At 46.3% G+C, this 25,367-nt stretch overlaps 1 protein-coding gene and 1 long non-coding RNA gene across 7 annotated transcripts in view; one reads left to right on the top strand and one right to left on the bottom strand.

Annotated features, from left to right (window-relative positions):
- The window catches only part of PLS3 (plastin 3), a 50,004-nt gene extending 40,452 nt beyond the window's left edge, over positions 1-9,552 (bottom strand). For 2 of the 6 annotated variants that reach the window (XM_086850228.1, XM_086850224.1), the window contains exon 1: positions 9,487-9,552. The gene's annotated coding sequence lies outside the window, so the exon portion shown is untranslated. Of the gene's footprint in view, positions 1-5,221; positions 5,433-8,911; positions 9,164-9,486 lie in introns of those variants that run through there. The other 4 variants (XM_086850230.1, XM_086850225.1, XM_086850229.1 and 1 more) reach the window with 3 other exon arrangements.
- Positions 9,553-13,975: 4,423 nt separating this feature from the next.
- On the top strand, positions 13,976-17,057 carry LOC111928770 (uncharacterized). Its single transcript, XR_002864292.2, has 3 exons — positions 13,976-14,042; positions 16,150-16,230; positions 16,798-17,057. It is a non-coding gene; the product is annotated as an uncharacterized LOC111928770 (long non-coding RNA).
- Positions 17,058-25,367: the final 8,310 nt, after the last annotated feature.

The following is a 25,367-nucleotide window of genomic DNA, read 5'->3' on the forward strand; positions in this document are numbered from 1 at the left end:
CAATTCTTTATACTTTCCCCCTAGCAAGACAGTCTCCCCATCATTTGGACACAAGGCAGGAGAAGCAGTTCTAGCACACCAACTCCAGCAGAAGCTGCATAGGCCAGGGGCAGGATTACCTACAGCATCTCTCTGAGCCACAGCCCAGTTCTGGAGCTGGGAAACACTGATATAAGCCAGCAGCATTTCTGATGTCACTCAGCCTGTCTCATCTACCAGATTATCAGATCTTCTTTATGTTTTTCCCCAAGTTGGTGTTTTGCAGGTTTTTCCTTGTCTTGATCTGACTCTGCAGTGGGCAGCAACTCACTTTGCCTTGTGTAAGTTCCAGTATTTATACTAATTTTTAAAGCAGCCTGGCTAGCATATTAAAAAAAAAAAAAAAAAAAAAATTTGGTTTCCTCTAGCACCAAGAAAGTCTGTAGTAAAGACCTACCTGTAGGAGTCAGTTTTTCCACTTTAAGAGTTTGAGATATGAATAAATAGCCCCTTGACTCTCAAAGTAAAAAACACGCAGCTGAGTGAGAAAAGGCTGAAAGCTCATCCCTAGGCTTTGGGGGAAATAAAATCCTTCTAGCATCCTTCTACAGTTTCATGACTATTTACAAAGGTTTTATGAGACAATACAATATTTCACATTTTTAAGTTTTTTTACAGTCTACTCTAGAATAGAATTAACAGAAACAGAACAGGCCAAGGCAGAGTCTACAGAAACTGAAGAGAAGGCAGCATTTTCTCTGATTACAGAGAGACCTTTGATCACCAAGGTCACATAAACCAGGCGCACAGAGCACACTAGTCATTACCAGCCATGGAGCAGGCACTGGGCAGAGTCTCCCTGCCCTCCTCCCATCACACTCCCCTGCCCATTTACTCCCACCCCTGCCATAAACAGCCATAAAGGCTGTGGCTAAACTGGAGGAATTGCCAGGCAGCACTGCCTGCTTCCAGATCCTGGGTCAGCAGCATCCTGCCTTTCCCCACGGACAGGGCTGGGGCCGGCCAGCAGCACTTCCTACCAGCTTGTAAAAGAACTCCCTGCCCCACCAAGCAGGCCAAGGACAGCGGAAAACAAATGAAACAACACAAGACGTCAACACTGGAGGTTCATGAGGCAGAGAACAGATGCCCAGAGCAAGGAGACACTCAGATCTTCCCTCTGCTATCCCATGGCCAACCACTCAGACTTGCCTAAGAAGCTTGGGTTTGAGGCCTGCCTTTTCCAAGAGGCAATGGGGGAATGAGATCACCACACCAGACACCACTCAGCCTCTTGCCCTCAATGCTCTTCCTGTTTTATACAAAGAGGGAGGAGTGCAGCTCAGGTCTGGACAGACAGGACTGAGCTGGAGGCTGTGGGGCAGTCTCTGGCCACTGGACATCCTTCAGCACCTGAGCTGAGACATTCCTGAAGCGGCAGCCCAATGCAATGCTGTGGGTAGAGCTCTCCATTTCTTCAGGCCCTTCAAGAAACACAGCTAAACTTTAATCAACATCTAAGGTAGCTACGTGGTTGGCAGCTAGACATCTGGCTCTACACCTTTCCAACAGTGGCCACCCTAGCACTTTTGGATTAATTAGCAGCAAACAGATTTTCTGAGGTATTTTATAGCTGAAGGGCTTCCTGTGGCTGCCAATGCCCCAGAAACCAAGACATAGATGTGTTGTGTACAGTTTTGAGCCTGATGAAAAGAAAGACTATTTTTAATCCTAGCCTACGTAGGGTGGGGCTCAGTCTCCAAGCAGGCCAAAAAAGCCACTATAATCCACAAGACCAATGCCTGGCAATCTTTGTTTGCAGGCTGATGTCTGTTCTATTTTGGGGATGGGAGGAATTTAGAATAAAAAGATACATAAATTAAAAACAAAGGAGGCTATGAAAATGAATAGAGGGAAGGGCCAGACTTATCCTGTGTATTTTGGTCTAAAGAACAGGGCTCTAAAAGAACACAAATCAGAATTACTCTATTTTGCATTTCCCACAGCAGTTTTTAATTTATAACATGGGGTGAGGAGACTACAGCCCCAGTATATTTTTTATAGGAGGAAAAGCCAATCCACATCTCCCTGCACAACAGTGAGACCCTTGGGAGGACGAGGCAGGAAAACAGTCACCAGCCATAGACACACCACCAGGATCCCATACAAGGTTTCCTATCTCAGACACCAGTACAACAGCTGTTGGGACATCTCACTGTTTTGTGCAGTTGGGACTGCAAAAAAGGCAAAGCAGAGGACTGGAAAAGAAAGCAAGTTTTGCTTATTTAGGGCTTATGGCCAACAGGCAATCAACCCACTAAAAGCAGAGATTTTTTTGACTCTCAGCACCTAAACTAATCCAAGATCACACTGACTTCAGAAACAACATACCACTGGGTTTTATTTGTTACAGACCCTGTCTTACCTTGGCATTCAAGCCAACTCAACACAGCCACTTCTTTTGCCACATTAGCCCCACATTCCTTGCACAGGTCATTTGTCTAAAAGCAGATTTAGCCTCTCTCACTGTCTTCAGGTGCCCTTTTACCAGCCAGCCATAAACTGTGAAACACTTGCATAGGCATCAGCATCTCTACAGCTCCTTCTTCACATGGCCAGGGCTGGATCATTAACCCAGCTAGAGAAGTCTGCAATTACTTCTCTTGGCAGAATGCAGAAAGGACAGGACAAAGAGATGGTACACTGGAGTAAGTGGAGGACCAACAATGATGAACCTCAAGCACTGCTATCACTTTGGTCACAGACCTCTTTAGGAAAAAAGCCAACATCTAAGCAATATTGTGAAGTTTAACCCAAACATTATAAGCAGAGCAGAAAAGCTGAATGTTGAACACCTCAACACATGATTATGGACAACTTCACTCCATCCTTCCTTATTCTACACCTAAGTGACCTCATCAACTACCTCCTCTCTCATGTACATCACTAAAGGCAGTATGTGATGAGGAAACAGTGAATGAGGCAGTTAAGTCTATTGCCAGCTTTAAAAAGAAAAAAAGCTTACTTAAAACATCAGTAATTAGGCCGCCCACAGAGACACTACACTTTATCTTCTCTTGAAGATCACAGTAATAGTCTCTCTTCCCAGCTATTCAGTGGGGACTCCCAGCAGCATCTGTGAGCTGTCACTCTTTTTACAGGAACAAAAAACCTACTGAAGCGGCAGGAAAAACAGCTGTAAGCATTTCGGAGAAGGAAATGAGACAAGGAGACTGGTTAGAAGCATATGGCCCATACGGATTGGCATGAGCAATCGGCAGCACTCCTAACCAGAGCTTCCCATTTCAGACAGTTATCCTGCTCCCCACATCCTCAGACACATGTCAAACCAATCATTATTTTATTTCTTCCATACTAACTCCCAAATGTCAGTAGTGCACAGGCCACCGCAGCCCATGAGGACAGCCTGGATGTTGCAGCAGGAGTCAATTTGCCCCCAGGAATGTGCACAATGCCCAGCAGCACAGGTGCTGGAGTGCAGACCAGCCAGCACAGGGGGACACATGGAAGGGGACCTAAGACAAGCAGCCCACCTGCCAAGGATGCTGCATTTCATGGGCAGTGGTCACCCTCATGGGTCACCTGCTGAAAGGTAGAGACAAACTAACAGGAATCAGCTGACAAAACAAACAAAAGGTAAAGAACAACTGTGGATAGCTCCATCTCTGCTGATTGCAGCTCTCCTGGCAGCCTGGAAGCCCCCTTTTCATCATCATGCCACTCACAAACACAGTGTAAAACTAGCTTAAGTAGCCCAGGCATGAACCCACAAACCCAGACAGGAACCCCTAGCTGTTAGAGGAGAACATGTGACATAATTCTTCCAAGCAGGCCAGACAGGACTTGCTTATCATCCTTGGCATTTTTAATCCATTACCAAAAAAAGCCAATGGATTATAGATTCCCAGGAGACCAGTGGATGCCACAGTAACTGAGTAGAATTGCTGGCCACCACAGCTCAGCACCCTGCCCAGGGAAGTCCACACCCCTGACGGGAACAGAACTGCTGGGAGAAGGCAGAGCAGCCAAGCAAACAGGGTGATGAAGGGCAGCTGCTGGTCAGCACTGATGTCAGTCGTGGTCAGCACTGATGTCAGATGTGCCCATGGAAGAGCTCTATCACCTCTAGATCAAACAGCATAAGCACAGATGTGTATGCCACCTTCTCCCACCCCACTCTCCAGCCCTATTAGGTGGAGACCTCTGTCTTCAGCTCCATCAATTAACCACATTTTCTTGTTTAGCTGGTACAGGTTGCTCTTTATGTGGCTGGCAAGATGACACAGGAAAACACCGAACACCTGAAATCTCAAACACAGCACCTGCTGCCCTAATTGGGCTCTGCAGCCACAAGCACATTAGTCCCATCTTTTGGCTATAATCAAATCATCTCTTCCAGCAACAGTTACAAGAGTGGGTCTCCATCACCCTCCCCAGGCACTGTGTCCAGTGTCACAGCATGCCCACCCCAGGTGTGCCAGTGCCATTTGCCAGTGGAGATGGGGTGGACTGGCAGCTGCAGCACAGTGAGACGAGGAAGGAGGATTTCTGACAGCCAGGATCCCCTGTCCCCATGCTTGATGGCACAGCGTGGCAACGCCAGCTGGGTAAACCAGAGGAAATCTACACCTTCAGCTCTTTATTTGGGAAGTATTTGCACAAACCAGAAAACTTTTCACAGATCATTCTGCAGCGCTCCAAGTGGATCTCACAACACATGGAAAGGTGCTATTCAAGTCTCCACTTCAGAGAAACTTGACCTAGAAGCAGGAAGGATATCCAGTGCAGGAAACACTAGGACAGGCTTGACCCATCACCTACAACTTTCAGCACTGAAGAGCACAAAGCAGGCAGCAGCTAAGACTGAAGCTGAACTAATGCTGCTGTGTCTAAACACCACCCACCTCATACTTACTCCCTGCGCAGACCACACCAGAGATACCTATTTTAATTCCATCAATCCAAGAGAGACAGTACACCCACAGGAACACCCAAACCCCTGTGTACAGAGCAGGGGACACAACACTAGTTCATTCATGACCAGCAGTCACACAGCTGAATGCAATTAGAGCAGCCCAGTCACTGTCAGCTGAGCTGCTGCTGCTCAGAGGACCTCCAGGATGCCCCCTGAGCATCATCTCTCCCAGCCATAGCACCCAGGACCCAATGCTGGACCATCACCCAACTGCCTTCAGCTATATCACACTTCCCACCTACTTACCCACCAGCAGCAAGAGCAGCAGGCACCTCTGGGTTAGGAGAGAGCTTTAATGGTGCAAGCAGGGACAGCTGATACTGCACAAGAGTCTGAGCAACTCTCTGGGATGGTCACAGGGGAAACAGTCCTTTCATGCCCTCCCCTACCAGCAGTGCTGCGGGCAGAGCTCTGCCAAGATATTACCCACCACAACCACAACCACTGCTGCTTGTGCAATAATCCAATTCCCAAAGTGTCAACAGGAATGCATGTGCAAAGATGTTGACAAATGCCTATCAAGGGGCTTGGAGGCCAGGGATAGGTGATGTGACATTTGTTACAGTAGTCCAACAAATACTGATCTAATTCAACCTTGCATCACCCTCATTACAAGAGCTGAACTCAGTTTTGCAACATGGGTGAAAACAAAAAGATATTCAGAAATGTTTTGCATTTGGTAAACTTTTTCTTTTTTTTCTTTTTTTTTTTTTTTCCTTTTGCTGTTTGGTAAACCTTTAAAATTCAGTATCCACCTTTTACACATCTGCTGGTAGGGGTTTCTAGATTCATGTTTGGCTTTTTTGATGTAATTAACAACTCTAATTACTTCATGAGCTCAGTGTCCAAAAAGATACACAGATTACTAAATGCACACTAGTACCTAGTCCAGAGAGTGCTGACCATGCAAAGACCAGTCACTGGTTGATAAATATTAACATATCATGTTGTGGCTATTCCCAATTTCACAAGAAACTTAAAAGAAAGTTAAAAATTAATATCTGTTATTGCAGCAGGCAGGATGATAGCTTGTCAGTCACATGTTTAAACAGCTGGCCTGGAGAGATGAGAATCTGGCTTTTTTTATGCTGAATTGCTGCTCTAATATATGTGGAGGCAGAATAATATTCAAATCCTGAACAAAACATCAACTTAAACCATGTTTCTTGGTTGGTGGTACACAGATAAAAACCAAATAGCAGCTGCATAAATTTCACCTGTCCAACCCTCTGCAAACAGCACAGGAACACTGGAACAGCTGGCACCTCCCTCCTTCCTTTCCCACCTTTACTTTGCACTGTCTTTGTGATCAGAAGCACCACCACATCCCTGCACAGGGTTAAACTGCCTCCCAACGTGGCAGGTCAAGAGCTGCCCTTGTGAGCACCATTAGAGAGCCGGGACCTGCTTTACAGGGCACTGATGGATCTGTACAAAACCTGTGCTGGAATAATACAAGCAGGCTTGATGCTGGTTTTCCATCGCCTCCTCTGCCACAGGCAATTCATGTGCAAGAAAATCAAGCTAACAGGCCTGTATCTAAAGAGGGGCAAATGTCCCCAGAGAATTCCAATCCACATCTCTCATCTCTCAATTTTATGAAACAAATAGATGCAAAACACTATAACTTAAAAAAACAAACAAGCCCCAACCACAAACAATAAATACCTTATAATGATATAAAGCAGAAGTTACTTGGTCTTTGGCTCTGCTGAAAACACAGCCCCTTTGTGCTTCCCCACCTATTATTTCATGCTGTGTAAAATAGATTACCAAGAACATTATCTGTGTATTGGGACACGTCACCAAATGAATTACCACCACTTAAAGTATCACCACCAAGACAACCTCAGGTGTGAAATGAGCTACTGATCACATCATCTACTTAGATAAGGAAGTGCATTACAGTATCTGTGATGGGCACACCCTCCCTAAACCCACTGCCACTCATGTAAAAGTATGTATCTTCTCCCAATGCACTGTTATACCTTTTCAAAAATGCAACTGCCACACTGAAGCTCCAAGTGGAGCACTTGCAGTTTCACTACACAAAGATAAAGTGGTTCACAAGGCACACAGATCACTTACATCACCAGCAGCTGCTTAAGCACAACTACTGAATTAACTGTCCCTAACATCCCTTCCAATCAGTCATTGAGCAGCACTCTGCTTCCCTGAAGTCAGAACTGTTGTGTTTCCGCCTCTCCAAAGCCATTTAAGTCACTCCACTAGAAAGCCAAGTAAACACAGGAAAGAGTTACTAGAAGATCCCGCATGAGTGGATTCAGCGCAAACTCATTTAACGAGGCTGCAATTCCTTCACTCACAATCCTAATCTCACCACAATTGAAACCCGGAGCAGAGAAATCAGTCAGGGAGCCCCAGGGGAAGAGCTTCCTCTGCATTTATCCAAATACCTAATGAAGCCATCAGTCCACTGTGAAGCTCATCTGGCCAAAATTCGTAAATAGGTTTCAGGAGTTTGGGGCATTTTTAATCTGGGGAGATGTTTGAGTATTTTACAGGAGAGGAAACTTCATCAGATTAATTCTGATAAGAGAACAAAGACCCTGAATAAACACAATTCTTTATATCTAGCAGTGAATAACTGAGTTTAATAATCACATTATGATCTCTTAACTCACACAAAGAATGAGTAATTCATCTTTCCCAAGCAAAAAATTCCTTTAAAGGAGCTTGGTGACAACGAAGCAACATCCTCAAATTGTTTAATCGTTGGCAAGATTAACAGGCTGTGACAACAACACCGTTTGGAAAATGTTTCATTTAACAAACTATTTTATTACTTTTTTTTTTTTTTTCAAGAGTTATTTAGATGCAAACAAACAGATCTGGAATTTTAAGTCTCTGTGTGTGCACACACTCCACATAAGGCCATCAAACACCCCCAGGGCAGAATCAGCTGCAGAATATTGCACCCAGGGGACCTGCCTTGTGTCCACTAATCCCCCTGAATCACTGCTCTCCACTCACAAACTACCAGCAGCTTCTCTTTGCACAAGATTTCTTTTCAAAACAGACTGAATTTCTATACATCATTATGCACAGCACTAGCACATGCTGATCTCGGTAACTATTCCCTCTTTATATCCAGGTTCCAGCTGTTGTCTTTAAAGTTACTCTGAGCAAGTCTCCCAGCATTAAGGAGTTTTGCTTCTCAGGTTACCAGGCTCACTGGAGAAGTCACAAGTGTTACTGGCTGGACAATGGCTCCAAGTTGTCATGCAAAAGCAATTTACTTGAGATATCTATTATCTTTTATAGTCGCTTCTACAGATTGACCAAAAACAGGAAGCCCAGCTCTCACATTCCACTGGAATTGTGTAACAGCAATAACAACCTCAAAGGCTGATTCAATGGCATTTGCTCAGATCTATACCAGCAGCTCTCCTGAAAAGAAATCAGCGAGTCCAAGCGCTGCCCTGCTTGAAGGCATGGATGCTCTTACAGAGCAGGCACATGCAGCCTGACCCAAGGAAGCATTAACTGGAGGTCTGTTCCCATCCACACGTTTCACCACTATTTCTACCTAGAAAAACTTACAACTGGAGCACAGTCATGCCTGCAGAGTTGTTACCTCTGAGCACTGAGACTGGATGTTATCCATTACAATACTTGCAGACAGCACCAGGGTGCCCCAGCAAAGGAAAAGTTTGAAACTTTAAGTCCTGAAAAATTCCCTGTTCCTCTCTTTCCCTTCCCAGGCTCCCAACAAGAAGCCATTGTTAGGGGGAGTAGGGTGACACTTCCTCTCCTAGTCCAAATTAGAGATGTATAAAAATAAACCCACACAGCTGTCCCACGACTTCACTTTATTTCATCCCGCTTCAATTAGATGAGAAGTCGCTCCCATTTCCTCACGCTCTCTGCTTGGGGAATACTACCCTGCACAAAAGATAAAAGCGAAATACAAACCGAACCCCTTTTCAGAGCCGCTCCGCGGGAACCCACAGCGGGGAGCGGCACCTCCCCGCCCCTCGGCCGGGCTCCGCTCCTGCCAACTCGCACAAAGCCCCGACTCCGCCGGGGCTCCATCCCAGCGCCGAGCCCCGGCAGCGGGCAGCGCATCCCCCGGGCCGCTCCCGGCCCGGCTCGGCCCGGGGGTGAAGTTTTCCAGGAGGATGAATCAGACAAGTTGCCTTTTCATCGCCGCGGGGAGCTGGGAGCGGCGGCAGGAGCGCGCCCGGCGGACACGTCCCCCGCGTCCCGCCGGCACCGACGCGCTCCGGGCCCCGCGCCCGCCCCGGCTCCGCGCCCGCCGCGCCGCCCCCCTGCCCGGGACCCCCCGGGGACACGCCCGGCCGCCGGCGGCGCCGGGGGCAGCGAGGGCCGGGCCGGGCCCGGAGGAGCCGCCGGCGCCGCTCGGATCCCCGCCGCTGGCAGCGCCGCCGGGATGCTCCGGGCGAGCTGGCGCTCGTCCAGCGGCGGGGCGAGCGCCCGCAACTTCGGGCGAGTTGGAGCCGCGGCGGAGGAGCCCCGGGAGCACTCACCGTCCGTGCCGCTCCGAGCCGTCCCGCCGCTCCGGCCCCGCCCGCTGCCCGCGCTCGGCGCGCCCCGGCCCCGCCGCCCCGGCCCCATTGGGCCGCCCGCCCGCACATCACGGTGCCCCGAGCTGCGAGTGGGCGGCCGCCGAGTCACTCAGGGCAGGGCAGAGCTGAGCTCCAGCCAGGGCACGCCCCGTCCGCGTCCCTGCCGCCGTCGGGCTGCTCTGCCGCGGCTTCCCCCCGCTCCTCCCTGCCTTCATCGCTCTGCTGCCGAATGCGTTCATCCTCATGCCCTGCGTGTATCCCCAGTCCCGCGCGTGCCTCGCTGCTGCCCGGCAAGCATCCCTCATTCTTCTGCTGTGTGCCACTCTCCTCCGAGCCGGCATCCTTTCTTCTCTACAGGCATCCCTTCCGTCTGTGCCCGCGTCCCTGCTCCCCTGCAAGGCTGTGTCCTGTCTCCCTTGCACGGGCAGCCCTGGCTGCCTCAGCCCTGCCACGCAGACAGAGGAGCTCTGGGCTTGCCTTGCAAATTCCCCTTGTCTCCTCAAGAGCAGCCCTGCGGGCTGATGCCGAGGGTGTCCAGGGAAAGCTGGTGCTGGTGGGCGCATTGGGCGAGGAGCTGCCCGGAGAGCAGAGCTGGGGCAGGCTCAGGGCCCGGCTCCTGCAAGGAGTAAGAGGAGTGCAGGTACCTGTCCCTTGCACCCTGTTACTCTGTGCTCCTGGACAGAGAGCGTTGCCATGGCCTTACCCCGCACAGCTTCCAGCTGTCCAATTTGGGATAGGTGACCTCATAACTGTCCTAATTTCTACATTTGCTACACAGACGTTTGCTCTGAAAATTGCTAGAAGGGTTCAGGAAATCAAGGGCCTTAGGGACGCTTTTGCGTAAAAGTGGTGGAGAACAGAAGTTAATCCAAATAGGCCTTGAACAGAGAAAGAAAAAGCAAACACCTGCTGTGGGAAGAAGGAGGTGAACAGAGAGAAGGAGATAAGGCCAGAGCTGTACTTCAGACATGGGCCAGAAAAAGGGGAAGTTGTTTCCCCACATGGGAAGCTTCACACTCTTGGCCGATGCTGGCACATCCACCAGGACCAGGAAAAAACATGGGTTCAGATATTAATATCTTCTTCTGGTTTTAGGAGAAAAGCAAATAGGCATTCAGGCCCAAAAACTCCTTTCCAGACCAGAAGGATGAGACATTTCCATGCCTGAAGGTAACAGCACAAGGCAATAAATTCATATAACAACCAGGAACACTAGTGGAAGGTGCTAGCTCTTGTATAATGTAAAGCACATCTCATATTTTGCTGTTTAACTATTTTCCATCAGTGTCAGAAACTTGCCAAAAGGTGACAGTTACCTAACAGACTATTAATAGATAAGGCACACACCAGCATTAGATCATTCTTTCTCTTCTCTTTCAAACTTAAATAAATGTAGGGCATATTTAACTAGAACTGCCCAGTGAAATTGATTGCAATGAGTACTTAGTTCTCTGTGTTGGCAGTGTTACAGGTGCACATTTCTGGATCTGAATTGCACAGTCGTATGTTATGAATTTTTATATGAATTATTTACAGAAAGGCTGTCAGTCTGTTCATTATAACATAAGGTAAAACACATTTTGTTGTCAAAACTGCCAGAAAAATTCATTTTGCAGTGTTTTTCCAAAGCTAAAAAATGACACTGTCTCATAAAGTTGTCCCACATGATGGAAGCGACATGGCTCACAGTGGGAGTTTCCTCATCACATTAGCAGGAGCAGCTTCCTGAGAAGAATCAGACTCTCTTCTCATCATCCTTTTATTCTTTTTATACAGTTGGATTTCTCATTGGATATCAGAAACTCTTACATATTCATCAGTTTATTAGGCTGGGTCTTGGAGATAGGAGTGGTAATTTTAGCCTGATTTAAAAGATTAGGTCAATTTTACGCTCTGTGGTGGTAGTCCTGTGTTTAGATTAGACCAGTACTTCACACTGCATTACAAACACAACAGAGCTGGGAATATTTCTGATTTTGATTCTGGATTTTAGCAAAAAAACCTGTATGTTGGATTTCTTCTTGTCCCCTTGTGCTAGCATGCCAACATAAAACAACAGGAGACATGAAATCATCTTTGTGAATCTTGACTATTCAGAAAATGCAGATTACACATTTCCATGCCCTGCTTTTGTCTAAACCAGTAGTGTGAAACAGGCAACCCTTTGTTCTCTAAATGAGGGAGTAAAGTATTAAACATATTGAACATTTACCAGTTGCCTCTTCATTAGGATTTCCCCGTGTCTTCTTGCACAAAGAAAGCTGAGCTATAGTAGACACATCCGTTAATTCAGCTACAACCACTGCTTAGTACCCTGATACAGTCATCAAGCTCAGTTTAATATTTTTATTTTGTACTCATTGTAATTACCATATTCTGAGTAAGATGTCAAAACCTGGAGTTTCATTTACACATAACACATGGTGAACACCTTGTTTGCAAAAACACACAACTGCATGTTCTTGGGTGATTATTTATGGTTAAAAATACTCTGATATTGGTTTCCCTTTCCCATGGCTTTGTGAAAGAGTGGACAGACTTTTTCAAGATCACCTGACAGCAGGCAGTTGGATTCTTATTTCACTGCATCCACGGGTGATGTAACTGGTGAAAGGTGAAATTTGGCAAAGGTCACAGGGGGAAACCGGTCCCCTTAAGAAATGTCCCATGGAGATTTTAAACAGAGACTGAAGCACAGAGTGGATCTGGAATACTGGTGTTGGCCAATTCCTGAAATTGTATTTGGGACACTTTTACAGCCCTTTCAAAAAGGTTGCTATTTAGAAAATACTTTTTGAAGACTTGTTTAAACAGTGCTTCTTAATTCGCTTCTTCAGCACAGTGCAGTGAATTTAACTGGTGTTAGACAATGCACTGGCTACAGAGCCATGATGGAAGGAGACTGCCTGTTGGATTTTTTTAATTTGTAAGGATATAGAGTTCTATAAATGCATTTTATTGCCATAATAATCACCAGGCAGATGGAGGGTTGGCCCTGTGTCCAGTATGACAGTTACTGATTCCAGTGGAAGCTGGATGGGCTCTTAAGAGACTTTGCCACTGCCAGGTTAATGTTAGTGTGACTCCACACCTAGGGAACTGAAATAAGTTTTTACTGTTTCTGTTGAAATGTAAGCTTCTTATCTGGCACTTTAGCGATGCTTCTCCTGTATTGCTTTTCCATTGTGTAAAAGTTAAATCATTGCTCTTGGCTGGGTTACTGAACAATGCTGATATTCCATGGCTAAGATATCTGCCCTGAGATAAAGATCATCACAGACCTAAGTGAGGGGTGGTGACAATCAGGAAGAAGGAAAGGAAGCCTGACAGGGCAATTAAAAACTTGTGTCTCTGATGCACAGTATGACAGGGAGAGGGAGAAACTGCAAAACACTCTAGGAGTTCATAGGGGTTCAGAAGAGGCCTTTAAGGAGTTGGTGTGAAATTCTTCCATTAGAATTAGGCCATCTGTTCTCAACTAGACTTTTGTTTTGTTTTCTACAAACACTTACCCACAACATTAACAGAATATAAGAACTAGGACATTAATGTCAAAAACACTTGTCATCAATCAAAGAGAACAACTGCGTGGTGCTGTGAATAGATTAATAATCTGGAACTATTTTTTTCCATTGCAAGAAAGCAGATGGGAATCTGAATAATATTTTGAACTACAGAAAATTGAATTTACCTCCCACTAGAAACATTTACTCAAATAATTCTGTGCACTTCTTTACTTAAAAACAACTTTTGGGAGATAAGTATCAGTAAGTTTATCCATCAAGTTTGTCCAGAGCAGGGAATCCCTATTCAAGGTGTAAAGAAGTCTCTGAGACTCCCCAGGTGAGTGCAGATTAGACACCAAAGTTAACAGTGGGCCAAGCTGTGTGCAGGCTGCCTTCCCTCTCACTGTCCTGGCTGCCAGATAACACATCACCTCATGGCATTCTGGACTGTGTTGTGAAACCACCAGTGCCTCCTATTTAATCTGCTCTTGCTTTGGCAAAGGAGCTGCCTAGGGTCTCATGTTGTCTCAGTCCTGCAGTGTATGTTTCATTTGTTTAAAATTGTGTTCTTTCTTGTCAGGGAGAGTTTTTCAGGGATTGCTCATGCAGCATTACAAGAGCTCTTCAGTTCCAACTCATCAGTGGCAAGCCAGAGTTACACATGTGATGCCTTTCTACAGCCCTCAACTACATTTTTTTATGGGTTGAGCTTATAGAGGACTCACTGACCTTGGAAGCACATGGGAGAATGAGTGACTTAAGTTTTTATTTGCAGTTCATATCAACAGGGTGAACGCCCCTCCTTCACCATTGTGGACCAAAAACCAAAAAAAACATGGTGATGAAAAAGTGGTTTTGTCTCTTCTCTTTACTTGATTTTTCATCCCATCAAGACCAGATCCCAAAAAGTTACTGAATCCATGTTTCCTTTCTCCTAGCTAAGGTACAAGCAACTGCTTACAAAGAAAATCACGTTTCCAGAGAACATGAGATACAGAAGGTCAAACACAGGTACTTTTAGGCAGAAGAACCAAGCAGAGTTAGCTGTAAATTGTGGAAAATGCAGTCTGTGCCATGTAGCTGACAGCTGGTCAATTTTTATCTGGAGTGACACTCTGGTGTGCAGTAACCTGGTTATTAACAGGGCCTGATGTTCTGCATGCAGCTTCTTATTATTAAATCCTGGCAGTGTGCTCAGAGCTGGACAACATTACCCTGGAATGAAGTTTTTAGGAGGAATTTGAAGGGCGAAATGCCTGGTGGTTTGGCAAGATAGGCATGGGTCAATATTTTTTGCAATTGGTTTTGCATTGGGGCAAGACTGGAGGCAGGAAGAACAACAGCTGCTAATGCAGGCAATTCTGTATGGTATAGAGAGCTTGGGATGGATGAACAGGGACATGTACACGACCTCCAAGGAGGAATCTTAGTGCTGACCTTTGTGCTGGTCAGGCTTGCAGCAATGGTCTTGCTTTCATTTGTCTCTCCACTCTGCCTTTCTTTGGCTGAAGTCAAAATGAGGTACACAGAGACTGCATGGCAGCTAACGAATTATATTCACCTGCTGCAGGCTGAGAGCTGTAGGCTGTGCTTGATAACTGAGGAAGTGTTCTTGCTGCTCAAGGACAGTTTTTCTTATGTTCCTAATACTTACTGATTTGTTCATGTCCTCACCAAAAGAGTTGTCAAGCACAGGAACAGGCTGCCCAGGGGATTGGTTGAGTCACTATCTCTGGAGAGATTTAAAAGTCTGTAGATGTGGCACTGAGGGACATGGTTTAGTTGTGGGTTTGGCAGCGTTTGGATAACAGTTGGATGTGATGACCTTAAAAGTTTTTTACAACCTAAATTATTATGTGATTCTAACTAATTTGGACTTTTTAGTCCTTTTAGTCTGTAACATACTTGCAAATATTTTGTTCTCATTTTCTCTGGGCTTTCTCCTTGATTTTTCTTACAGTTTTGCCACTCTAACTTTTGCCTCCTCCTTCCTTTTAGTCATGCTGGTACAAAGTTCCTTCAGCTCCTACAAAACTCAGTCATCCCACAACTTCCAAAATCTATGGTGAGCGGAAGTGAAGCAGGGCTGTCTACATTCCTGCAAGCCCAGGGCTTGGGAGATGGTGTGGATGTGTGCCAGTGCTAATAAATAGGGAGCTGTTAGTGACTGTGTAAGGCAGGAAAATTGCAGAACAAGATAAGACTCACAGAATTCTCTTACGCTGATTTTGGATAAGGATATTTACCCAGGAGAAAAAAAAAAAAAAGAAGTTATCCTTAAAAGCAATGTTGTCTCTCCAGCTGCGTGTGTGTCTGTGCAGGAGCTGTGCCATGTGTGCCAGGAGCAGGAGCCTGTGTGGGGCTGTAGCTGTGGCACACTCGCTCCCTTGCACCCTGCCTAGCACAGAAGTTGCTTTGCAGTCTCACAGCCCAGGATGTGGCTGTTCCCAGCTCTGAGGCCAGGCTGCACCACACCTGCCAAACCAAACATGCTGTGTAGCTCCACTTGGGCCCAGGACACATGAAACCCAATGCAGTGGCTGGGACAAACGCAGAGGAGAAGTTTCTTTAACAGATCCAGCAACTGCAAGGCTTTGTTTGCTTCTCTTGTGCTCTGCAGAGCAGAGATCAGGCCAGGTGCCTTGATCTGAGCAGATCCAAGGAAGCTGCTTTGCCCTGAGTTGCATCTCCAGGTAGCTGAGTGCTGCTGGGGCAGGGTTGATCCTGCTGGTCCAAACCACGAGGCTCTGGTGGTGTACCAGCCTCCTCAGGATATGTGGGTGCATGGACTGGTGCATTAGCCCACATTTACATATCCAGGCTTTGCATTTCCTAAACTTTATTGCCAAGGACACAGCAGGAGAAAGAGAACTGCTTGAAAGTAATGTGACTTTTGTGGTAATTGTGTGTGGGATGGGGCAGGAGTTACAGGGACAAGGCAAACAAAAATCAGTCAAGGTGGTTCAGGTTCATGTCTACTGCTATAGGATATGGCTAATTACCCTCTCCAAGGCACTTCCAGCCTTATCTCCTGCTATTGTCATTCCTGTTTATTGCAGGAGAGCAAATTTCAGTGATGGTCAGTGGGATTTCTCTCCTTTCTCATCCATCTGTGCAGGATCCCAAGCAGCAGAGAGGGTGCAGCCACAGTGCATGGATCAGCTGTGTGTGCAATGGAGTTAACCTCATTTCCAGCCCCGTAAGTGCTGCTTAGCTCCATCCCCCTGGCACAGGAGCATGGATCAGTTCTCCAGGCAGCAGCATGCAGAGGGTTGCATCCAGCTGGAAGCGATGTTTTCGCCTTCCTGACCTCACCACTGTACTCCCTGTGCTTAGCCCTTGCTGTTCTAGTTTTTGCTGATCTAGACGTGTTAAAATTAATTCTTCTCTTGGTGCCTGACTCTAGGCAAGGTTATTAAATAGCTGGGTCACTGCAGTCTGTGACTGTCAGCTGCTGAAATCATTTGCATTGGGCTGTGGGCTGGTAACCCACAAAAGTACAAATATCCATTTTTGATGACTAACCAGCATCAAAACTCCTGCAAGCTTAATTTTAAACACAAGGAGTATTTTATTCAAAGAGAACAAGAAAATGCACTTCCATGTTGTAAAATTATTTGCCTTCATGTGTCAAGAGCTCAGCTCAATTTCCCTCTGCTCTGCATTCTGGAATCATTACCACACTTATTTCCAGTAGTGCAGAAAGTCTTTTCCATATGCCTCCACTTCAGCCAGTAGTCTGTAGCTTGTGTTTGATGTCTCCTAGGCAGGAGGAGATGAGGACAAACCAACAGCTCTGCTGTGATGACAACGACTAGAGAACATAAAACCTTTCTCCAAAAGCAGTCTCCGTCTCTGAAAGGAAGCCCAGTCCTGCAGGGAGTGCTTCAACCCCTCTGAGGAGTGTGCAGCCTTGGGACAGTCTGTAAAAGGAGCTCACAGAAAGCTTCTCTGTGTCCCAAAAAATCATCTTTGGCCAGAGCAGCATTGTACCTCATCCTGGCTGAGGGGAGAGGGCTCAGCAATGAAGAAGATGCATAAAAAGTTAAAAATTCATCTGGACATAATTTTTTTCCAAATTCGTAACAAAACGTGTTTTGCATGGATATTTGCTTTCACAGCATTGAAGGACATTTGTGCCAAATAAGATGGGTGAGCACAACCTTCATCTTCTGCATTCACATGGTTTGCATCACAGGACTTTTAACTGGACACTGTCCTGGCATTTCACATTCCAGCCCAACAACAGTCTGCAGGTTCTGACCAACGTGCTCTATAAAAAAAAGTAATTTACTGGAAAAGGACAGTAAACAGCTCATAAAAAGTGTCTCTCAGCATCAGCTGCAGACAGGAATTCCTCCCAGGAGCCCCTCTTGTTCCCTTTGTTGGAGCTGATAGGGACGTGCTGCATCAAAGGGAATTCATAGCTGTGACACAGCTTAAAAACAGAAGAAAATAATACTCTTGTGGAAAAAAAAAAGGGTTCTCTAGTGGGCTGGGCACAGGCAGAATTAGAAAACAGGCTGTGTTGTCCTCAAGCAAGGGCATTTCATGTCCTCCTGCTTCTGCAGCAGGCACTGACAGTCTTTTTAAGAGTGGCAGATGAGAGCAGTGAGGCCCTCGACTCCTGTGTGTGGATACCTGAAATGACCAGGCCCTGGCCATACTGACCTGTAGAGAAAGGACAAATTGGTTCTTGGAAGGGCACTGTGGCCCCTGCTCTCAGCATGCCAAGCCAAGGATATTTCCCAAACCATCTGCCCCAGGCACTTTATCACCTCCATGTTTGAGGGGATTTCTTTTGTGTCCCTGCCTCAGCAGCCACTCCAGCAGAAGAGCCCAAAGCTCTATTTCTTTAGAAGTGCAGCTTTTTGACAAGGGCTGTATGGTCCAAGACTCCTCCAAGGGCCAGGCTTGCAGGGGAGGTGGCCCTGTGCAGCCCAGCTCCAGTCCCCAGGAGCTGCCTTGCAGGGTGGTGTCTGCAGTTTCAGCTCTCCCAACCTCAGCACCTCCTGTGCTCCACATGGAGACAAAACAGGGTTAAGAGCTGTCAGCACCCAGTACCCTCAGAGAGCAGGGCACTCCTCTGGTGGACAAAGTAACTTATATCTGTAACATATATCCCACAGAGATCTCATCTCGTTTTTGACTTGGCAGAGGGAAGAGCTTTGATCTCTTCCTGCTTTTTGTTGCTGCTGTTGTTTTAGCATTATCTGTCCTCACTTTTTGTATTTTTGATGTTCCATCCAGACCAACATCAACTGCTGTGACAGCTATGAATAAAAGGCTTTCTTCTAGAAGTAGGGCAAGCAACATTTGGCTTTAGTTTTGATTTTGTCCCAAACACTTTTACAATTGACTTTGTTTTTGTGTTCACACATGTATCTCATAACAAATTTGAGAATGAAGCCCTGCCAAAGGCATTAACACACAAAAACATTTTTCAGCCACTAAATATTCCCTCCTGATCTGTGGAAAGAGTTTTTTCCCAATCATTATACGCTTATGGTCCATCAGATTGGTACTGGAAGAAAATCTAGGGTACCTTTCTCTGTCACATAGCTACTCAGTGGCTCATATTTGCTTTATCCTTTGAAACACACCATTTTTGCTGGTGATGACATCAATACTGTCTGATGGGTTTGTCAGGCCAGCTAGCCATGAAGAGAGCTTGTAAAACCTGACCTTGTTTACAAGTGATTGTAAAGGTCTGTGTTCCCTGTGGATTTGATTTAATTCAATTTAGATTAGTTGATTAATTCAACTGCTTAAGGATTATCTTGAAAGAGCAGTTTTACTAAGAGTTGGAAATCACACATTATGAGAGGTCCTGATGGACTGCAGTTCATCAAAAACTGCTCCAGCATTTTTGGGTTTCTTCCATGGGGTCAGTCCTTCAGGAAGAGGCTGATCCAGGTGGATGACAGAAAGTGTGGAGTCAGGTCAAACTCAGCAAATCATCCCAAATCCTGGGGAATACAAATTCTAACCACAGATTCAAGTGCAATATTTCAAAGCACAATAACTTGACACTTCTTTTTGAATGTGAGATTAAACACTTAAAGGAGGCTGCAGGTGTTGAAAATCTCCAAGCTGATGCAAAACAAGTTATTTATTTTCACTCTAACTACAACTCATCCTTTTCTGGTTTTGTTTTGCCAGCCAAACTGTGATTTTCCCATTCAGTAACTGGGAAAATGAAACTAACTTCCCCACTGGGGACCAGCCTCACAGACCTGGGAGCTGGAAGATGTGCTGTGTAGCACACACTAAATAAAACCTTTGCCCTGCAATTCAAACAAGCCTATTTGGTTTTACATCCCCAGCTGGGAGGAAGGTTTTTCCTCATCCATGCAGCTTTCTGCTGCATACACAGCTCCTCAGGTTTAAATGTCAGCTTGAAACCCTGCCCTCTTCTCATCATGATAGTAATCTCCAAGTGAGCAAAACAGAATTATTAATTCTTTCCTTAACAAGTCCCACCCAGCTTCTTCATCCTCACAACCTCTGGATTGGATATTCTTCTTGGCAGGGCCCAACATTTTTTGTTTACTTGCAATATTTTGCATGATTTTTAAACATTTGACTTCTCTTGAACAGTGCCACCTCATTGAATCCACCACTGTGTATCTACCCACCACTTTTCACTCTTTATTCAGAGTATTTGGATAATTTGGGATAATGATGATCGTGTCCCCTGGCCATGTGCCATCTAACACAGTGGGTGCTGATGCACACATGTGGATTCTCAGAACCATGATCATGGAGACATCACCGAGGGGCACAGGAGGGTGAAGGGTGGTGAAAGGTCATGGCAATGCAAATCCGTGTTTTCTGCAGACAAGCCCCTGGGAGACACATATGCTGTGATCTGGGTGGCCTTTAATGACAGCTTTTCCTTCCAGCCACGGATTTGCCAGGGTCTGGCAGCACCTCTGTCTCAAACTGCCCTTTGTGATGTGCCCTTGGCATCACCTGCAGCTCTGCTTTATCAGTGTGGCCACTGCCTTCACCCCAGGACAGATCACTCAGTTCCCAAGTGACCCCTCCTCCACAGTGGGAACTGCTGTGAAACCCTGGAGAGAAAATCTTTGATCTTTATTAGCATGAAAATAAAGACTTTTTGGAGGCCACCCTTCCCCAGCTGCTCTGGCCAAGCAGAGCTGCAGCCATCGCTGGCAGTTCTGGGCATGCCAAGGGAATGCTAACACGTGGTAGGGGATTAGGATGACACAACTGTTGGAACAGCTGGCTAGGCTCTGGAACAGGCAGCTGCCTGTGGTGTGGCCAGCCAGGATGGCTTATGGAATCACCTGTTGCTCCTCTCAGCCCTCTTGCACACCCACATGTGTGCAAAACTGATTTTTCATTGCTATTATTAAAAGCGTAATCTATTCATGCAAGGGTGAATTCATTTGCTGTATGAAAGTCATGATTCAGCTGGGGACAGTCCATACTACTGCTTGCACCTGCATTGGTCTTCCCTTTTCCTCACACAGCCTCAGTGTGGAAGAAAACAGGCAGTGGGAGAAGTCCCACGTGGTCAGTCCACAGCCTGTTCTAGCAGGATGGTTGAGACCAGAGGCTGCTGTCTGCAAAGGAGCACAAACACAGATCTACCCAACAGCGTCACAGCTGTCAGCAGATCCTCCCCAGGATCTCCTTTTCTGCTTCTCTGGCCTTGACCATGAAGTAGTTGATCTGAGCTGCTCCCTGCAGCCTGCTGAGTCCACAAGCTGCCGAGCAAACACTCCCTGTTTATTTTCTATTGCCTGTGCTATCTCTCTCCCAGCAGCACAATTATCTGCTGTATGTATAATACACCAGCCTCTCTGTAAAACTGCTGTGTTTATGGTTCTGACAATGAGAACTCTTCCATGATGTTTCTGCACTCTAAGGAGGCATTGGCAGGAGGATGGGAGATGGCAATACTCCATGGTGAGGGAATGAGAGGATTTAGACAAGCCACCAATGTAGATGTTGAAACTTCCACACACCAGTCTGCTGGCTTGTATCTTTATGTTGCCACTTTGGGCTGTCCCTGATGATCTGGAGAGAGGCTTTAAGAGTGTGATAACCACTCGTCCTAAAGTGAACAGTGGCAGGAATCCATCCAAAGGCAGAAAGCAAACCAGGAAGCAAGGAACCTTGTTGTGTCACAATGTATCTCCAAAATGCTTTGCTGAGCTCAAAATCCACTGAATCCTGATGTTTTGCAAAGTGAGGATGCTTTCAGGAGTTGGAGTTGATCTGCAATATGACAAGGGATGCCCATGCAACCAGCCACCCACTCACTGAGGGTGAGAGCTGGAGCTGCTCCCGTGCTCACCCTCCGTGTGGGAGGATGGGGATGGTTTCTTCCTCTGCTGCCCACCCAGTCAGGCTGACAGAATAGATTCTCTGACCTAGCAAATTAGTATGTAACATAAAACTCATGATAAGGGAGGACTGTGACCCCATCTGCCATGCAAGTACTTCCAAGAAAGGTATAAAGGGTACTGCAGGTCCATGGCCTTGGCTCTGCCCAAGGTGAGATGTGCAAGAAGACCTGCTGAGGTCAAATTGCCTCTTTTAAGAGGAAGAAAAAAATCCATGAAGGAAAGTATAAGTGTCCTTCTTTTCTCCTAAAAGAAACCTCAGTGCTGGCATTCAGGGAGACTGCAGGTTACTGCAGCTCCATCAGCCTGCTCTGCCACAGCCCAGCTTGCCCACAGGGCTCAGCACGGCTGTCTCCACCATCACAGCGCTGAACGTGCCTTTTCTCAGCTGGCAGGGAAGAAAATGTGCTGGAAAGCAAAGATAAAGGTTTAAAATTCAAAGAGCTCAAGGCAAATGAGAATGCCAGGGGAAAAACAAGAATCTTAGTAAAGGTGCGCCTACTGTACCTTCGAGCACAGAGGAGGGAGCATTTGTCAGCTCAGAGGTCAAAACAAACCAGAAAGAGAACATGTCTGGGTTAGCAAGACAGGGAGGAGAAAAATATTTAGTCTTGAGCAATCAGAAGTATTTCGTTGAACCTGAACATTCTCGTGTTTCCTAACTCTATATTTAACTCCCCTTATGCTTAAGGTTACTTGCAATGGAAAAAATGCATTTAAAAATCTTTCATTGGAAATTCAAATAGTTACAGAGGTCCTCAGGTGAAACAAAGGGAAAAACAGAAGGTGTTGAATCAAATACATTGTTCAGCTGTAGTTTTCAAAATCTTGAGTACTTTTTGTTCTTCCCAAATGCCTCTGTGTACTGATTTTGTGAAGGGGAAATGTGAGAACTATTCATGAGCAGCAGCTCCAAGACTATCCAGGAGAAAAATCATTAAAGATTTTAAGAAGAAGGAGGCAGCTCAAGCCTGTACCCGTGCCCTAGTGTACACGTGATGGAACAGGTTCCTGACCGCCCTGAACTGATGGCATATTTGTTATGAACATATAATCACCCACCTGCAAATAGCAGTGGTGCCAGAGTTCATTAACCTTTGCATCTGGCAAGGGCTCATACCCAATAAAGCCCTCTGGATTAGTTTTTGGACTCTCCAGTGCTGTCTCCAGCACTGAGAAAGCAGAACCTCTTTGCCATGGAGCAAGACAGGCTCAGCAGCTCAGAGGCTGTTGGTACCAGGAGGAGCCAAGGATGTGCCAAGAAAGGGAGCCTGGGGTTTTCTGCTTCTATGTTTTTTAGGGTAGGATGGTGCCAGACACACCTGGGGCCTAATCTCCCTTTGTTTATGTGGGACTTGTCCTTTAGCACTTGCAAGGTGAGGGACGGCTCAGCCCCAGGACAGTGGTGCATCGAGGGACAAAGGGTGTGACATGTGGCACCTTTCCTTCCCTCCTCCCTGCCAGGACTCATCCCAGCCTGTGGATTTTGTAGCACTGTTTTTCAGGTCCCTTTTGTGGGGGCACTTGGAACTCATTGTATAGTACTTTGCCCCCTGTTCTGAAAAAAAGATAGAGCTTTCTCAACAGCTAAAGCATGAAACAAACAACTGAATTAAGAGGGATCTTTGGTTATTAAGAGTTTTGGAGAGCAGTTTTAGATTCATGAGTTGATTAGGTAGGGTGTGGATGAGAAGAGCAAGCATGAGTGTGTACAGGGCTCCAGCACAGCAGATCCTGGTACAAACAGGCTTTTTCTCTTTCCCTTCCCAGGGGCATCACCCTGATAACCATGCATCCTAAGGATCATGGTGCCTGGTGGGGAGGAAAGGTGTCCCACCCTGAACTGGCAGCTTTCAGAGATAGCATCTACCCCCACAGCAAAGCTTCAGATGTGTTAGAAAAACAGTGTCAGCATTAGGAAAAAGTGTCCCTCAGCTAGTCCCAATTTGGACTTTACCTTGGACTGCATCCACTGCAGGGCAAAGGAAGTCAAACTTTAAAAACAACTTTGTAATGGTTTTTTGTATCAGAGGCGTTTTGATCCTGATAAGATTATAAATTACCATAGGCTAAATGCCAGAAGTTCCTTGAACCATTATCTTTCGGTTTCAACAATACCATTCCATGGGAGGGCAAACTCCTGCACATGGTAGTGAGGTGACAGAGAGGAGAAATCACTTCTGTCTCTCCTCCATCTGACACAGCAATCCTGGGAGCACAGCCCACGGGCCATCTCCAATGCGGTGGGGAGCTCCCACACCCCTGTACTGCTGCTGGACAGCTGGCCCCCAAAATCCAATGCATGCACACACCTGTGGCACAACCCAAGCACTGCCATCCTGTTTCCCCAGTGCAGTCTCAGAAGCTTTTCCTGCCATGTCCCTCCTTCACTCTGTGGAAGGCACCCTGTGATGACCATGGCTTTTATTGTAAACCAAGCATCTGATCCCCAAACAATATGCATCTGCAGTTAAATAAGGGTGCACCCTGTGCTGTTTAAGGTGGATCTTCCTGATAATGCACGTTGGGTTTCAGACTAGAAATGCAGGAGAGCATCACCCTTCATAGCACCAGCACCAAAACAGATGAGCTCTTTGCAGTCTTTGCCGTGTCACGCTCCTGATGCTGCCAGGCAGTCGGTGTTGATGCCATGTTCAAGGAAATTTTAGCCTGATGCTGTTGTGTTCTTTGGATGTGGGCCACAGTACCAAGAACCTGCACAGTCCCTACTCAGAGTATCACCAGCAGCCAGCATCAGTCCTGCAGCACAACAGGGACCACCATGGTCTGGGGGTGAGAGCTGGTGAGTGCTGCCTTCTCCCCTCTAGCCCTGCAAAGGTCTCTCACAGCACTACAGGAAAAGCTGGAGGTCCAGCAGCACTGCTTGGCCTCATACTTTGCAGAAAGGCCACTCAAATTTTGTGCTGCCAATGCTGAAGGTCTCACAGCAGTCATGATGCTCTCTCCCTTTTTTCTTTCTTTGCTTTGTACTTACTGTTTCCATTTAAATAATAACCTTCCTGTTACTCAGCATAGCCAGAAAAATAAACTCATGTACCCTAGAAGCAAAGGCCTGATTAATCAGTAGGATTTTGGATGTCAATCGCAGTAAATCAGTGGCATTCTCTGAAAATTAACTGCAGAACAAGGACTGAGCAGCAGCAGCCTCTTTCAGCTGCGTCTGTGATTCCTTTGTTATGATTCACCTTACACAAATATCCAAATAAACAAGTTAGCTGCCAGGAATATTCTGGTGAGAGACAAAATGTTGAAAAAAGTCAGTGAACTCTCCCTCTGAATGGAGAAATCTCTTCCTGACAATTTGATCATTGAAAGTGCCCTGGCTTGTGCCTCAAGACTCTCTGTGCCTGAGGCAGGTACCCACACCACATGCTTGGCACAGTGCACAGTCACATCAGGAATATGCACAGTGTTTTCTTGGCACATCTCAAGGAAATGCATATTTTTCCACTGTGCTGTTTTTTTGAATCCTTACACAGAAAAGTATCATTAAATGCTGTTCCAATATTCTCTTTGGTTTTGCTGATCCTGGTATCTGGATGCAGATGATCTTCTAACCAGGACTTTGCCACTGTAACAAGGGTTTCTCCCTTATCAGAGGCTTCCACAGAGTCTTCTATTTCTTGATAGATTCTATCTTTCAAAAAAAAAATAGCTGATTTCCCACCTACAGTGTCCAATGTATCAGCAGATCTGTTATTTCAGTAGATCAATGAATATCTAATGTTTTTCTTGCCTATGTGGACAGCACCCTTCAGCGTGTTCCCCAGTGCCAGGTTTACAGTGGGGCAGTGTAATGCGGCTTCTTGACCCAGAGTGAAGCCACCACAGTGGTGTCTGCAAGAATTTAATACAGTTGCCTGGGTTAGCAGCTTGCAAAATATTTGAGATGCTGAAATATATCCTGAAGACAAAGAAGACAACTGCTTCGGACAGG

The sequence above is a fragment of the Cyanistes caeruleus genome, chromosome 14, assembly GCF_971803275.1.
Source record: "Cyanistes caeruleus chromosome 14, bCyaCae1.hap1.1, whole genome shotgun sequence".
Taxonomy (NCBI): Eukaryota; Metazoa; Chordata; class Aves; order Passeriformes; family Paridae; genus Cyanistes; species Cyanistes caeruleus.